The sequence below is a fragment of the Crocodylus porosus genome, unplaced genomic scaffold (assembly GCF_001723895.1).
Source record: "Crocodylus porosus isolate Cpor-Errol unplaced genomic scaffold, CroPor_comp1, whole genome shotgun sequence".
Taxonomy (NCBI): domain Eukaryota; kingdom Metazoa; phylum Chordata; order Crocodylia; family Crocodylidae; genus Crocodylus; species Crocodylus porosus.
The window spans coordinates 165530319-165548437 of record NW_017728886.1 but is presented as its reverse complement, the minus strand read 5'-3'; positions in this window follow the sequence as shown (position 1 = coordinate 165548437).

The window sequence follows — 18119 nt, the reverse complement described above, 5'->3', positions numbered from 1 at the left end:
ACAACCCTCTGGGTCCGACCACGGAGCCAATCTCCCAGCCAGTGGATTGTGATGGACCCAAGGCCACAATTGGCCAGTTTTGCCAAGAGGTGATCATGGGATACCAGATCGAAGGCTTTTTTAAAGTCAAGATATATGAGATCAATCTCTTCTCCCTTGTCCAGCTGATAGGTCACCTGCTTGTAGAAGGAAATGAGATTGATTAAGCAAGACCTACCCGCAGCAAACCCATGCTGGCTATCCCTCAAGATGTTGGCATCAGCCAGTCCATTCAGGATAGCCTGTTTAATAAATTTTTCTAAGATCTTCTCTGGGATAGAAGTCAGGCTGATGGGCCTATAGTTTACTGGATCCACTTTCCTCTCTTTCTTGAAGATAGGCACCACATTGGTCTTCTTCCAGTCTTTGGGCACTGCACCAGAGCGCCAGGAGTTCTCACAGATCCATGCCCGCGGCTGGGCTATGATGCTTGCCAGCTCCTTGAGTACCCTGGGGTGTAGATTATCAGGGCCAGCAGGTATCCAGCCTCTCAAGGTGTTCCTTCATGAGTTCAGCATTGATGGAGGGTAGGGGATCTCCCTCACCTGGACCTCCCTGTCCCGTAGTGGGCATGGGCATCCCATAGGACTGATACAAAGTACCCATTTAATAGGTTGACTTTTTCCTGGGCATCAGGTGTCAGTTGTCCCATCTGGTTCAGCAGGGGTCCAATGTTGCCCTTGCTTTTCCTCCAGCTCCCCACATATCTGAAAAAGGACTTTTTATTGTGCTTGATGCTCAAAGCTAGTTGGAGTTCAGTTGCAGCCTTGGCTTTCCTGGTTTGCTCCCTGCAGGACCGGACCACTGCAGTGCAGAATATTCCTCCTTGGAGGCCTTTCTTTTTTTTTTAGCCTCCAGAGGTCTGCTAGATTCCTGGAGATCCAGGGGGGCTGCCGTGCCCTCTTGCTGCCTTTCCTCCGAGATGGAATAGAATTAGCTTGTGCATTGAGGATCGCTCCCTTGAGGAGCAACCACTCTTCTTGAACTCCCCTGTCCCTGAGGTCATGATCCCTTAGGACCTCACTGACAAACCTCCTGAGCTTGTCAAAGTCAGCTTTCCTGAAGTCAAGGACTTCAGTGTTGCTGACTGACTTGCCAACTTTAGGGCGGATGGTGAAGGTGATCAGCTCATGGTTGCTGTCACCCAGCTTCCCATGGATCACTAGGTCGCCGATTAGGTCATCCCCAGTAGCCAGTACCAGGTCGAGCAGAGCTTTACCTTTGTTGGCCCGTAGACTTCTTGAGTCAGGTAGAGGTCATCCATGCATGATTGGAAGCGTTGCGACCACTTGGATTTTGCTAAGTTATCCTCCCACTAGATGTCTGGATAGTTGAAGTCACCCATGACAACCATGGTCCTGGAGCATGTGGCTTCAGCCAGTTGGTGGGCGAACTCCTGGTCAAGCTCTTGACTTTGGGTGAGAGGCCCAGGAAGGATCTCAATTGCTTCTTGGTAGCAGGTGGTTTTTAAATATTGAGGGCCTCTATTTTGTCTGTTGGAGGTCTAATTCATCCTTGCCCCAGTAAATACCCCAGATATTTCATTTCCCACTTCCCCAATAAGCATTTCTTTGGGTTAGCTGTTAATCCTGCAGCCCTGAGCTCCAAAGGAGTGGCTCACAAATGCTGGAGGTGTTGCTTCCACTGCTGTGAGAAAATAATGATATTATTTACATAGCCTACCGCATAAGCATGATGTGGTGCCAGCAATCAGTCCATTAGCTGCTGAAAGGAAGTGACTGCTCCACTTAAGACAAAAAGCATTTGAGTTAATTGATATAGACCTCACGGGGTCCCAAAGGCTGGTTTTTCTTTATCTCCCTCAGCCATGGGGATCTGCCAATTGCCTTTTGTTAAATTTAACATAGATATGAACTGAGCCTGTCTGATCTGCTCCAACATCTCTTCAATGTGGGTAATAGGAAATGTATCAAAAGTTGACATCACATTGACTTTCTTAACATCAATACATAACCTGATAGTTGTAACAGGTTTTGACATCATGGGGCTTCTCCAGCAGTCTGTGGTTTCTCAATAAATCTCCTTCTTTCCATTTGATCTAACTCAGTGTAAACAGGCCCATATAAATATTTTGGTAGCCAATGGCACTGTTCCCTAACTTCATACCTCTTAGATGTCAGAATGAGATGTTCCACCCCTCTGGCCTTACCAGACTCTTCTGTAAAGACATCCCAAAACTCCTCTCCCAACATTTGTATGGAATTCTTCTGAAGGCTATCTAGCTGCATCCCAATAACAGGTGATTCCTCTCTCTTCTCCTGTTTTGTGGTTAACCCCTCGGGTCCCAACTCTTTCCTCCCTAAGGCTGGGTCCATAAGTTGCTCTTCACTGTCTTTCCATCTTTTTAACAGGTTCACGTGGTAAACCTGAACCCTTGTTTGATGGCCCATTTGCTCTACTTCATAATTAATGGGACCAGTCCGCCTCATGACTTTAAAGAAGCCCTGCCACCAGGATAAGTTCTTGCTATTGCTATCAGGTAGCATCACTAAGATATGATCTTGAAAATCTTGCCTTTCTAGACCTTTAGTCATAATGTTCTTTCTGTGACTCCTGAGCATCTCCTATGTTCTCTCTTGCAATTTGTTGTACCCACTCTGATCTTTTAATTCCACTACCTACCTAGGGACCTGCCGCCTTCACAGGTCCAGCTCCTGCCAACCTTCACAGACCAGATCTAGGAGCCCCTGAGGGTGATGTCTGAATATTAACTCAAATGGAGAACATCCCATAGAAGTTTGAGGTACTTCCCATACTGCAAAAAGTAAAAGAGGTATAATCAGGTCCCTCTTCTTAGGATCCCCCTAAACACACATCTGGATGATTCCCTTCAGGGTATGGTTAAAATGCTCCACTAACCCATCTGTCTGTGGATGGTATGCTGATACATGGAGCTGTTTGATCCTCAGAGTTTCACACACACACCTTAATATACCAGACATAAAATTAGTTCCTTGGTCTGTTAAGCTGTCTTGGGGTAGCCCCACCTGTGAGACCCAGTTTATCAATTCCTCTGCTACCACAGGTGCCATAACAGAACTCATTGGGATATCCTCTTGGAATCAAGCAGGATAGTCTAAAATGGCCAGGACCTACTGGTGTCCTGTACTACTTTTTGGGAAAGCGCCTAAGCTTTCAGGATCTCTGCTTGTTGAGCTTCTATTTTCTTGCTTAATTTTTGCTGTCAAGTCAATATCACAATCTGTGCTTCTGCTTCCTTAGTTCATAATGGATTCATTCTTCCATTGGGCTTGTTGCCCCTGAAATAGCTGCAACATTAGCCCATGGGCTTGTTGCCAGTCCTGTGGGGCTTTCAGCTCTGTCAGTATTTGGGAATCCATCCCATAATTCTTCTATACTTCCACAGAAGACCTAGAGAATAGATCTCAGTCACCAATGTTTCATAAGGTACCTGCTTTTCAGATGTAATAAACACCCGTAGCTCCTGTTAACTGTACTAATAGCAGTGTTACCATATGTCTGCATCTTCATTACCATTTACTCACAACAGCTTTTCTCATGTAAAACAAACAAAAATAAAAAAATCAATGTTTGCTAAGATTGATACAAATAAGATATGCATTTATTCATTTAAAAATACTGTAAGAACATGACCATTATATAAATAAAAATAATAAATACATAAATATTTAATAGTAAAAAAATGTAAGAAAGATTCAGTCTGACTTGTGATCCCTGTCCAGCACAAAATGGTGCTCAATTTCACAGATAAATTACTAATAAGCCCAAAAATAAAGACTGTCAAGTATCTAACTGGTCTTATGGGAGATTTGACTTTGCACAAGAAAATTCCTGTGCATCTCCACTTAGTCTAATTATTTACTTACTGCAGTCTTGCTATGTAAACACAGGCTAAAGCTCTTCTAAGACATGAGCAGGGATTTATTACTTTTGTTCTCCTATTATTCTGAATGGCAGCTGAAAAAGTAAATGCAACCATAGAACAATGCTTTCTGTTCTAAAGTATATTTATTAATCATCAGAGAAACCAGTGGGACCATTTAGAATACCTGTGCAGTGACTTTATAATAAATCATCAGTGACATACTGGTAAATAATGTAGGTTCTGTGAATTGTCAAAGATGATTTTTATTTATGACTCGTAGCAAAAGTCTAGAGCCCAATCATGCAATGTACTAACTACTTCACAAGAACAACTTTTGTATACATAAATAATAAAACACTTTCTGGAATATTCTGGAAAAGAAGACACTAGTAAGAGTTATTTCATATTAGACACATTTTTAGAACTATGTCCCACTTTACAGTATGCCAAAGGATGAGCGGAGATCATATAACTGAATAGTGAAATAAACTTTGTCTAGACAGCAAATGCCATTCACATAAGCAATTCTGTCAAAGACTGAAGAACACAACTAAGTCCTTCCAGGTTAACCTGAAGGAAAATACACTGCTCTTGTCTGGGTCATGTGTGTTATTGTTAATAACTTGAGTCATCAAAACTGTCAGAGTCAGTTTCTTAAGTTGCAGAAGCCACAAAAACAGCTCATGGAAGGAGCTAACTCTGGCCAGGGTTACTGATAAATTTGCTGTGCTCCAAAGGACCATTTCTAAGTATTGGGTGGTGTTGCACGTGGGCTGCCTCCTAAACTTGAAGCAATTTAATAACCATGTCTGGAGGATGCGGAGGACAACCTAAATATGGAGTCAGCCTAAAAGGAACAGTCACTCAACAGTTCAACCAAGACAAATATAGATAATACACCTAGGGTTCATCTACATGCACACGGGACTGGTAGAAGGGGCATGGTGGGGGCACGTGCCCCCCCGAGATTGGCCTCTGACTTAGCACCGCTCAGGACCGGGCAGTATTTTCACCGCACAGGCTGTCTGCATGTTGCAGGGGACACTAAGCTGTAGCACAGAAATGTAGGAGTGGATATGGGACTTTTGGCCTGCCCCTGGGCCCACTAACAAATTGTACCCCCCAGACTCAGGAGGCACCAGTCACCCCTGTGTACATGTTGCCCTACAGGATGTAGCAATGCGCTACATTGCCATATGGTGTGCTATGGCAACGTAACAATCATGTGGGTCTATATGTGATGTTAGCTATGTCATTGCAGCAGTGCACTCCCCACTTATAGTGCACTGCTACTGTGACGTAGCAGGGAAATTTAAGCCTGCGCCGCCTGTATGGTACAGTACAGGTGGTTACTGCTCTGTGTTTTAGTTCTTCCAAAAAGAAGTACTAAAGCACAGTACAGTAATAATGTCACTGTACAGCAACATATAGACACATGCCTAAGGAGTAGAAGTGAAATGCACATATACAAAAGGGGATAAAACAGGCTATATAACAGCACTGCTGAGAAGGGTCCATGGGTTATGGTGGTCCACAAAGTCAGTATGTGTGACAGCATCACATTGCTGAGTCAAAAAACCCAAAACCCCCCAAAAAGAGTAAGCACAAATTTGTCCTGCCTTAGCAGAATTATTTTATGTAAACTTCTGAGAAGTAATAGTACAACTCTATTCAGAAATATTGAAATCTCAGCTATGTTATACATTTGGGGCACCATTTATAAGGAACTGAAGAAGATCCAAAGACAATAACTATAATAAAAGGGTTGGAATGCAAGCAGTATGAGGAAAGTGTTAAGGTGACAGTATTTAGATCTTGGGGAGCATTGGATTTGCAGCTGAATAAAAGGCCTTGCAAAGCTGTTACCCACAAGGCAGAATAGTATGTTAGAAGTAAGCTTGCAAGAAGCTTAGGCAAGCATTTTCCTAACAATATAGCAGTGTTGTAAGATATATAGCTCATTGTGTAAAAGAAACAGGATGAAAACCACCGGCTATCATTAGAAGATAAAGCAGATTTTGCTTATAAATGCTTATGCTAAGCCAGCCATTCATTTATGCTAAGTAGCCATCTTAACTGTGTCAACCATTTTCAAGTCAGTCTGTGTAAGTCTGTGTGCTGTGAATGAGGTGAAGTCTTAGGAATGTGGATATGGTACAACTTGGGACTGAAAAATGCACTTGAATGTGAAAGACAACATGTAACTGGTAACAGAATCCAAGATAAACATATGTGAAAAGGTGAATGGTGATTGGTGAAGAAGCCTCCAGAAGCCTCCAGGCTTTGGTCAAAGTCCACCCAAGTGACTGAAAGAAGTGTAGTCAGGGTCTTAGGCATGTGCTCATAGCAAAAAGACATGTAAATAAGTGAAATATATAGGCAATTCCATGCTAATGAAGTAAACAGTAAACAGAGGGGGAGTTTAAAATAGGAAGACCTAAGGGTGGAACAAAGGAGGGACAAAGTTGGTGTAAATGTTAATGGGTATAAACTAAGGTGTATAAATATGGAAAAAAACTAATGTTCACTGCAGCTCCCCAGTTTGTTGGTGCATTGCCCGAAGCTGTCTCCATTTTGAATAAAGCTATTGTTAAGCAATGTGTACAGGTGATGTGTGATGGCATCGACCCATTGTCTCTTTAGTTGTTGGGTGTCACATGGAGTTGGGGTCTAATAGAAAGGTTGAAAGAACCAGGTTTTCCTTCGGAGGAAAAGGGGTTCAGGAATGGGATGCTGGCATTTTTCAATGCTTCCATACAGAAGAAGGAGAAGAACTGTTTTCAGAAGAAACTTACTGACTACAGGAATAGAAAGACAATAGGTCAGGTTGTCCTGGGAAAATGTAAAATTGCCTTCAAAGGAGTTTTTCAGTTAGAGGATAGATAGGCATCTGCAGGGATGCTGGGGTCCTGTGGCATATGTTGGCAGCCTGTGGACACTGCTCCCTGGCACTACATTCCTGGAAGGCTGCCAGGGCCATGCCATCTGGCTGCACAGGGGGCTGCAGACACCTTCCACTCATGGCAACACCAAGCCCCACCTGCAACCATTTTGTGGCCACTGGGTCCTGGAACAGTTGGGCCCAGGTGACCCACAGCAGCATCCTGAGCCCAGGGTCCATGGGCTTGGCAGCAGCACAGGAGACAGGCTGGCCTGTAGGAGAAGAAGTGGGGCTGGGGAGAGGGAAGTGGCTAAAACTGTGGCAGCAGATCTTTCCAGAAGCCAAGCCTGTTCTGGCTTGGGAAGCAGACAGGGGAGGCAGGCTGCCAGCAGCCAGTACCCAGTGGCCTGTTTGCTCCTGTGGAGCAAGTGGGGACAGGGGGCTTGGCTGGCTGTCACCTGGGCCAGGGCCTGTTTAGCCAATTTACTACAGTCCTTGGGAACACAGGCATGCACAACCCCTGATCTGAAGCTGGGCACTGCACAGTCCCCTGGTACAGATCATCTTTTCTCAGAAATGGGGAGAGTCACCAATAGGTAGGTGGGATGCATGCTCAGTGTCACCAGCAGCCTCAGTTAGGGTCCTCTGAATGCACCTGCTCCAGCAACTGAGGACCCAAAACTGCACGTGCTTGCTGGACTGCCTGGCGACAGTGTACGAGAAGCGCATGGCAGACTCATGGGCGTGGCAGGAAGAGGACATGGCCAATAAGGATCCTGGATGTGTGGAGGACATGGCCTGTGTGGATGTGTGGGACTTGCCTTAGAAGGCCAGGGAATCACTGCTAGGAGTGGGGGCTAGAGCAGCCATGGCACAGGAAGGCAGAGGCTGTGGTGAGAGAGCAGCTATGTGCTGCCCCCATGCTCTGCATGTTGCTCCTGGCCAGAAAAGTGGCTGGCTGTGGAGCAGCATGCAGGGCTGCCTTTTAAAGATGGCCTCTGAGATGCCAGTTCCCTCTGGTAGTGGCAGGGGCCCACTGCAGAGCCACAGGGAGCACAATTATATGGTTGTTGCTCCATTGACTGGGAAGCCATTGGGCTTTTGATGACATTAGTTGTAGATTTTCCTATTTTGGATTTCCTTGTAGCAGAGTGGGCCATGAGCAAGGTATCATCTTCCATCCAGGCAGCTGCTGCATGGTCCAAGGATGCCTGTGACTGTGGCAACCCTGATCAAACTACAGACCATATAATACTCAGTCCTCTATACAAATGTAACCTGGGTGTCCCCCGGTGAGTGCCCCCCTCTCACCAATAGAAGGGGAAAGCCAGCAGGGCACCTGTGCTGGGAGTAAAACTGCAGTCTACTCGTAGTTCCCTCCCACCTATCATGTCTCAATAGAGGAGGAACAGAAAACAACATCTTAATCAGGTACAAATGTTATATATATGAACTAAGGTGAAACTGCACTATCATCAGCTACCAAAAGTGGTGGGAGAAAATATTATTTGGGGGTTGTGGGGCTGGTGTGCCAAATATTATTTGGCTGAGTTGCAGGGCTGGTGCACACTGGTGCTGGGCACCGCGCTGCGGTGGTGGAGGAGCACATGGCAGGGGTGCTGGGTGCAACACTGCAGCGGCAGGGGTTGGCAGTGGAGCTGGAGCAGTGGAGCTGCATGATGCTGGGTTCTGCTGCTGTTGTTGGTTGCCACAAACTTCGTTTTGGGAGGGCTAAGCCTCATTAGCTCTGGCCTTCTGACACCTATGTCAGCTACTACAATCTAGCTGTTATGTCTGCATGAGCCTGTAGTGAATAGAAAGTAGCTAAATTGCCCTGGGTGCTTCTACATATTCCATTTGAAGCAATTAACTCAGAAGCAGTTTGAGTGGAAGTAAAATACTCCCGGGTGCAGCATCTATACATTGTGTGCCCAGGACAGCAACAATTTGAGCCAGGGTAGAGCAGTTTATGCCACAGGGCCAGGGCCGGGACTATGCCCCAGGCTCCAGGTAGCAGCATTTGTCAGTGGAAGAGCTGCCTGGGCCACAAGAGGCTCCTATATATGTGCATGGAGCCTGATTTAATACGCTGGAAGTTCAGTGCTCCGGCAATCTTCCACATCACGTGTATCTGCATCCCAGTGGATCTCCACACTGAAAAAAATGGTGGCAGGGTGCTTTAAAATAAAACATGTTCAATAAGCTTTATTTCAAAGTGCCCCATCACTACTTTTGTAGTGCAGGGATGCATGAGGATGCTAATACATGTGATGCACAGGCAGATTTACTTAGCATGGCTTGCTAATTAAAATGCCCAGCACTGTGCCCCACAGCATGTGCAAAAATGCCCAAGGATGCTGAAAGTGTAGAGTCATGTGGCTAGGCAGCATGCAGTAGTCTAGCCCCCAGCTGGCTGGGTTGACCAGGCACAATTTACACCTAGGGTCAGCATCTACATGTGTGTTTAATCACAGCTAATTACCCCGCCATAAGATAGTACTGTCCCTGACAATATAATCTTATGGCAGCGTTAATTAGTTTACTGCAGCCTAATAGTATTGCACGTATAGACAGCAATGCTTTACTCCACAGCTAATTAGTCTACTCTATGGTTAAGCACACGTGTAGATGCAGCCTGTAGGTTTAAACCTAAATAAAGCAGGGGTTTGCTACACTTATTACTTGTATAAATGTAACAATGCATTGTAATAGCTTATATCAGTAGTTTTCCAATTTTTTTCATTTCTAGACCTCTAAAAAATTTTGAATGGAGGTGTGGACCCCTTTAAATTGTAAGCATGTATATTCACATACTTTTGATTGTTCTTAGTCATCTTTTGTGGACCCCTTAGAATACAGTTGTGGATCTCTAGGGTCCCGCGGACCACAGGTTGTAAACCACTGACTTACATGGCTATTCTTTGTTACTGTTACATCTGTCTAAACCCCAAGAGAAATAATCTGTTTTCAAGATTTGCTAAGTAGGTAAATTCACTTTTGGGAAATCTGCTCACTTTAAGGGACAGGTGAATGCAAGCCTGTAAAATGCAGATACTTATTGGATTATCCTGATACAAATTACATTTTTTGCTTCCCACACTTTATTTTATGGAAAGACTTCAATAGTTTATGCATTTTGTTTCTTCTTGATTTACTATCTTTAAATAATTAATATTATTAATATCATGTGTTGCAGGGCTCCTTTCAGGGCAGAAACAGCCTACCCAGGGAGCCCTGCAGGCTAGGCTGCAGGTTGCCTGGGCAGCAGGCTAATGAGGGAATTAGCTGGCACCTGCACAGGGTCAGCTGACCGGAAGAAGGCAGGGCCCTGGCACATATAAACCCCAGGTTGGCAGGGTTTAGTTTAGGAGGCTCCTGCATGGAGGAGCCACTTCGAGACATTTGGTTGCCTGGAGGACTCCTACAGTTACCGGAGTTTAGAAGGTACCCTGGACTGAATGGCATGTTAGACTGGGGAAGAGGTTTCTTAGAGGGGCAGAATGTGACTCTATCATTATTGTTATGTTACAGCCCAGCAATTGATGTTTGTGTTGTCATTTGTACCAGTGATTTGGGATGAACATATCAGGGGAGGTGGAGGCCTTATTAGTGCCCAGAGGTGGGCACATGATTGTGTAGAGCCCTGTGTCAAAGAGCCCCACACCAGAGGAGATTGATTCAAGCTAGTGCCTGAAAGCCAGGCCTGACATAGTGGGTCTAGGCTGGCAGGCCTGGATACATTAAAGGTGGGGGTTGAAAGACCCCACAGAAGGAACAATATCCATAAGTTAACTGGAGGTTCTGGAGCCATGCATCTAGCCCATAAGGCTTAAGGTGTCCCATGAGGCACTGATTTGGAGTGGGACCAAGCAAGGGGTCCAACCCATAGGGTCTAGTGGGGTTCAACAGGACTGTGGCTTTACAGAAACTCATGGGCAGCCTCCCTACTTATTATTTTTACCAACAAGATGTGACAGGAAAGTCGTGCCATGACATGATCTCACTATATATGAATCTCTGAAATGTGACATCAAAAGAAACCAGAATGAAATCGTGGCCCCAGTTCAATCAATAGTAAAAGTTCCTGTATGTCAATAAGGCAGAATTCCTCCCAAAATTTACTTGCAAATATGCAGGTCCGGTTTGGATCTTGTTCGACTGTAAACAGATTTAGTTTTTCTAAATGAAGATGTTTTATCTTTAGAAATGTTTACTTTGTCTGCTAAAAATAAAACTGCATCTCCATGGATAATCTATAGAAGTGGTCACTGCATGTCAATAAACAGGAAAAGCACATATTTTTCTCAAAAATTGTTTGGATAGGTATCCAAATATTTTATCTGAAGAAAACCCTTCAACGATATTCTTCATGATAATATATTTTAGTTAAATATATTTTGCCATCCAGTATACTTCATTTTAGTAATGATAACAGATATGGGCATCCAATCTTATACTCTGACAATCAATTTTAAGTTTGAAATTGATGTACTTTTACCAGCACTGTAGGAATGCAGCCAGGCACTCAGGACAAAATGAGAGACATAAATTCCAGTTACACCCATGATTGCAAATGAGAATACGTGGCTGCTAGCAGCAGCTGCTTTTTCAGTGCCCCTGCAAATCAGCATGCAGGGTGGTTGCCACTATCACCCGCTCCCTACTAGTTATACCACTAAATATCATAAAATGCCTTTTTAGGATTTGTTTTACTGAACATTCCTGCAGGTGAACAGCAGGTATGCCATGCAGTACACCATACTATTTTTTTTCCATATAATCTTTCACAGCAGTCAAGCAAATAGGTATTAAGACCAATTTACCAGATCTTCTTTGATAGTAGTCTAAATGGGCCATATAACTTTAAAAAACTCTTTAGGGAGACTAATATTTTGAAATAAAGCTAACAGAACTGAAAAATAAGACCAAGTCAGAGGTATTACATATCCATGTCATTCTTTTTAATTTATTATAGTAATTCACTATGTGGATATTCGGTTGAATCTGTTAATGACTCTGTTACTGAACTTCCTAGTTCTGTTATAAATGCCAGTAAATCATCTGTACAAGGGCTAGTCAGTGTTTCTCATCCCAGACTAACAGACTCCTCATTTTAGAGAAAGGGAGCATATGGCTAATGTCAGACATTCCATAATCATATCAAATAACATACATAACTCTTTTGCCCCCCTCCTTAGTGGATGGGACTGTGATGGAAGGTGACTAATCAATGATATTAAATCTATTGCATCTGTGCAACTACGTATACTTTCCAAAGAATCTTTTTTAGATCTTTAATAAAAGTACACATTCATTTCCTTCTAAAAAAGAGGACATTTGATTGATTTGGCTCCAGGCTTGAAAAAATAAACATCAATTCTAAAAGTTTGGGAAAAATGAATTTAAAAATATCTAATTCCTGGTGCACAAAGCCTACCCAAACAGTCAGATTGGATGATAATGGGGAGAATTGTTAGAGGTGTGCACTGTAATGAATGTTATCATGACTTCTGATATAAAATTGTTTCAGGTGGTTGGTAATATTTTATTTTCTATTCAAACTCTCTCGACATATACATATGTATGTATGCATGTGTGTGTGTGTAACCTTGCTTATGGGTTCTGTTCTATAATAGTAGCTTTGTGTATTTCTCGACTGTATACCTCATTCATATGCAGGTTTCAGGGATTGCTCATGCTTGTTTTCACTGTTTGTGGTCTGGGGTTATACAATTTTAGGTTAAGGTATGCATTTATAAAGGGCAGGTGGATTAGATTGTGTGTCCATCAGCCCACCCTTCCAAAATGTAAAGTTTGTAGGTAAATAAATGTTGTCAATTTGAAGGGCCCTGCCACACATGAAAATTAAAGCTGTATAGAAACCAGCTAAAAAGTTGCTATACATTTTCAAGCACTAACTTTGTAGCTATTTTTATAGCTGGATGCACATTTTTATGGTGTGATAATCACTTGGCATACATGGCTAGTCTAAATTTACTGCATGATTAACCAGTTCATTGACTGATAGCTACCTTGCACATATGGCTGGTTTAAATGTATTGAATGATAGACCAGTTAATTGTGCAATATGTGTAATGTGTGACAGGAGCCCAAGTTATACAAAGGTCACTAAAAGTCAGCTCTCATTGTAACCTGTGCAGAGATCTGCAGGTGGGTGCTGCTACCTTTTGCCTTTTTTACCCACCATGACTTGTTGTTAAGGTTTAATATGCAGCAGGAGGCTGTTTGCCTTTATGACATGTAATCTACCAATGGAAAGGGTTTATCACTCACTGTAGTCTCAGTCCAAATTTGAGGCCTGCTCCTTTAAGGGCTGGCTATGCTTGCCGTGTCCGGTTATTCCATATATTTAAAGCACTGCTGGCTAGGAGCTCCACCACCCCTAGACTCCCTCCACATCTACTAGAGTTCAACAGAAACAGATATAACAAAAAAACAGGAGCCCATTGCTCCTCTCGCCCACATCCAGGAGTGCTGCAGCTGGGAGCCATCGCATGCACTCTCTCTCTCTCTCTCTTTCTCTTTCTTCCCACCTGCGGTTACAGCAGCTGACTTTCATTTCCCTGCCAGTACTCCAAGCAGATAATCCACTGACTTCTCTGCTGGCTGCCACTCAGCTGCCCCTCCAGTAAGTGCCTCCCTGCAGGGCTTCTTTAGGTTTCAATCTGAGCTGGGTTTTCTCCCCAGCAAAGCAGATGTTAGTCACTCCATTTCCTGCTGTGCTGCAGGGAGCAGACAGGGCTGAGGGAGGGGTGCAGAGCCTTTCACCTCTCTGCTACACTCCTATTGGTAAAGGGTGAGGTCTAAAACAGCTGGGTTTGCATCACAGTCTGAAAAGGACTGATGGAGAAGTGATGGAGATCCCCTGACAGTAGCTCAGAGGAGTGGTGGAGACCGCTGGAGGTGGTGGCCAGAGCAGTACTCCCTAATATCACACTCTAGCAGCACTCCCAGCAACAGAGGGGCAGCAACTCTGATGTAGACTTCCCTACCCAGAACTTGCTACCTTGGCTGGTGTCGGTAGTAAAATCCCAATAACAGAGTGGCAGCCCCTGGGTAGGGCCTCCCTTCCCTGCAATTCTTACTTTGGCTTTTGTAGGTGATAAAGCCCCCAAATGGCAAAGCTGCTTGAGACTCCCTTCCCAAGTGACTGAGCAGGGGGAAGCTCTCCAGAATGATTTGCCAGTGACTGTGACCTGATTTAAGATAACTGTGACTGTGATCTGTTTTGAACTACAGTTGAGTTAATAGTTAAGTTTTCCTTGAGGTGTATGCTTACTCTTCTTTCCCCATAACAAATGCTGTTCTAATTTAACATTTACTTGTGAGTGGGGAAGTTTATTCACATTAGCATATCCAGTTATATTTTATTTTGATGGATTTTGGGCTGGGGGCCCAGGCTAAATTTGAAAAGTAGTGTAAAAGCTCTAAAATTGAACCTGGTCCTCATTACTACTGTTCAGTCCCTGGCAGAAGGGTTACATATGTGTAAAGAGGGAGAGATCATCATTTCATACAAAATTGTTTAGGTTTTTTGCAAATCAATGTGGTGCACACAAATAAATTATAAGTTATCTAAGACGGGCCTTAATGATTGCAGCAATATTCCTATTAAAATTTGAACTAAACATTGTAGTAAGGTAGAAGGAGGAAGTGTTGCATGTTGTATCCCAACAATTCCTAGCTGATATACAGTCCATTCAGACTACATAGGCTGGCAGAAGTTAGAGCAGTGGGGTCTAGTGCAGATTTGCCATAAGAGTCAGAGATTAAATGGGTCTGCATTCACTGTTGCATTCAGGCAATTAATGTTTAAAAATTCTAGTTTGACCATAAGGTAATAATTGCTTCTTTTAAAATTACAGTGTTTCTTACCCTGGAGTAATGTTCTCCTATTACTCTTTACTATATGTGGAAGCACCTGTGCCTATCTTGTGAGGCACGCCTCAACTTTTCCATTGGATCTCTTTGAGCTTCCATACCCTTAGAAGCAGACAGCTTGCTCTTAGCTTTGTATAACTGGACCTGGAGTAAGGCCAGCCACTGTCTCCTGCCACGACTTGTTCTTGCAGATGTTGTCCTTAATCCAGCCCTGGCACTGTCTTCCAGGGCTCCACCTCCCCTACACCCTGCCTTAAGCCAGCTTCTGAGGTCTTAAATGGATATTCAAGGGCATGAAGACTGTACTGTCTTATAGTGCAATAAGATTACTTTGGATCTTAGTCCATTCTTTACAGTCTCTTGGGCCAGAGTTGGACCACACAGTCCTTGTCCTGTGAGACCCTTCTGACCTTAGGATCCACAGTCAGAGTGGTCTACTGTGAGCTATTCTTGCCCCACTGTGCTCACAATTTCTCTCTGAACCTGAAAGACAAGACAGAATCGGTAACAGTGTCCTGGCTCAGGTCCCAATCGTCTGCTCCTGACTGCCAGGACAATCCTGTGGGTAAATCATTTGGCTCCTCCAAGCCGTCTCAGTGGGCTTGCTGCTGACAGGCTGCTCCCCACCATTCACCCTTCGTGGGCTTCTGGACCTCACTTCTGGCCCATCCATCTCCCCAAACGAGCCTGCTTTTAACCCAGGTGTGGGGTTTCTCCTTGATAAACGTTTTCCCCAGCATTAGTTTCCTTACTTGGCGCTGTTTCTTGCCCCTGTTTTGCCACTCCCTGCTGACTCTGCAGGTAAGATTCTTGCCCTTCATCCACTCCGTCACACTATACTTAGCAACTACCCCTTGAAAATCATGTGAAAAGCAAAAAACATAAACCTTACAGTATGTGATTTACTAAATGCATGAAGCCCCATCAAGTTTGTTAGTCACAAGGATTCTGAGATTCAAGGTTCAGTTGATATTTAATGGTGTTGTTATCTTTAATTCTATGATATTTTTCTATATTAAAAAACCAAACAACATCCTTCAAAATCATGGAAGAAATTTGTTTTTAATATCACATCTAGAATTTAGGGAGTTTAACCCAAAGGGAAAAACAATATAAAAAGGTTAGCTGTCATTTTTAGTGGCTTGATAATGCATATCAAAAATTGTTTTCACTGAGCTAGGAGGAGGCAGCTAATAATGGTAAATAAACAAAGCTGTTACAATTACAAACTTATTTGTTACTTAACTTTTTTCTGCCAAAGTTTTCCTATTTCATTATTAATCTTACCTAGTTTTTCAATGTCCTTGAAATCTCTGAAAGAAAAGTACTGTATCAGTGGTAAAAGTTATTGCATTTTTTTCATTGTTACCAATCAGTGATGAAGTTTGTGTAGATTTTCTGGGGCTAACAGTTAAATTGATTTATGTATTAAACTATGTGGCTCACTGAAATTAGTCAAGTTGATTAGAAAAAAAATGTTTAAACCACTTCTTATAGAGGATTAGTTTGTTTAACAAAATCTTTAAAGTTTTAAAAACCTTTATGTGTTAAAATTTAAGAAATTTGCACAATAAAATCCAAACAACCATGCTTGCTTACTATGAGGGAACATGAATTTATGATAGTTCCAGTGTGAAAATTATTGATTTGCAAAGAACAATGCTTATCTTTTGTTTATCTAGATAACAAAAGGAATCTTTTGCTAATAATTACTTTTTCATCAAAATATTATTTCTCCTCTCTTCAGGTTCTAGGTAATTTATAATTTCTGCAGAGTGCCCCTGGCAGTGGCCAAGATGTCACATTAATGTTTGAATGGAAAACAGTTATGAAATAAAAACAGTTCATATACTGCTACTTTAAAAAAATCCTTTTTGAGGGCATGATCTCAGTTCTATAGTCAGCCCAGGATCTGTACCTGAAGAAACAAATGCAACATCTAATGGTAGATAGTGCATCAAAGAATGTTGAAGAAGTGAAAACCATCCACAGCCACGTCTGTGTTAACAAGTCTTTTTTCCTGTTTGGCAGCCAAGTCTGAAAATAATGGTTGAGACTGAATAGAATTTAAACTTGTTCTTTTTCTCACAAGAAAATGGAAAACTGATGTTTCAACACAAAACATTCCATCTGACTTGGAAACAAAGGAAATGGGCATTAGTAAGGAAAGCAAAATAAAAGAAGAACTAGGAAACTGGTAAAATTGGAAGTAGAAAAATGTGTATATAATGGTACAGCAGTCAGGACAGTCATATAAAATGTCCTCTTTTGTCTGATAAGAGATGTGGGTCTAAAATCCTATATGCCAGGTGAGTCCCTGACCACCAGGGTACAGGGTATTCTAGGATGCCATGCTCTCACTCTATTCAGATACTGCTGTTTGACTTTGCATATGTTACCAAAGATACTTTGCATATGTTACCAAAGATACTCTTGACTGAAGATCAAGAGTGACTACAGAACTCCAGGTGCAAGGGTGAAGAGGACAGAGGCACAGGTGGTGTTCTCCTCGATCCTTATGGTCAAGGGGAAGGGCCCTGACCATAAGCAGCACTAGAAAATATTACTGTGTGGGGAGGGAGGGCTGGGCAGTGTGGAGTGCATCCACTTGACCCTGTCCCTCCCTCTCGCAGGGCTGTTTTGGGGCTAGCACACTGATGCTGTGTGTGTGGCAGTGGAGAAGTGTGCAGGGGGAGCTACTGTCACAGCCCAGTCCGGGGGGGGGGCGAGGGGGCTAAGCCCCATTAGCCCCAACTTCCACTGCCTATGGCTCTGGCAGGAACAGATGTATCCTACAGATCAAAGCATGGCTGCACAGGTGGTATTGCCAGTGGGGATTTGGCTTCTTTGACCATGGGATGTTGTTCCAAAAAACAAGGAGTGCTAGGAAGAGACAGGATCCACCTGACAAAGAGAGGGAAAAGCATCATTGCAGACAGGCTTGCTAATCTAGTGAGGAGGGCTTTAAGCTAGATTTGCTGGGGAATGGAGACCAAAGCCCTGAGGTAAGTTGGGAAGTGGAAGACCTGAAGGAAGCAGAAGGAGGAGGGGGGAACAGGGGAGAACTCCTTATCCTTCTTGAGAAAGTAGATCAATTGGCTAGTTACCTCAGGTGTCCATACGTGAGCGCACGGAGCCTGGGAAACAGGCAAGAAGAATTGGAAGCGCTTTCACAATCAAGGAACTATGATGTGACTGGAATAACAGAGACCTGGTGGGATGGCTTGCATTGCTGGAGCACTGTCATGGATGGGTACAAACTGTTCAGGAAGGACAGGCAGGGGAGAAGAGGAGGAGGAGTTGTGCTGTATGTAAAAAAAGCTGTATGATTGCTCAGAGCCCCAGTATAGAACTAGAGATAGGTCTGTTTGTTCACCAGAGCGCCCCAAGGGATGACGAGTTCGAACAGTCACAAACTCCTGCAAGACC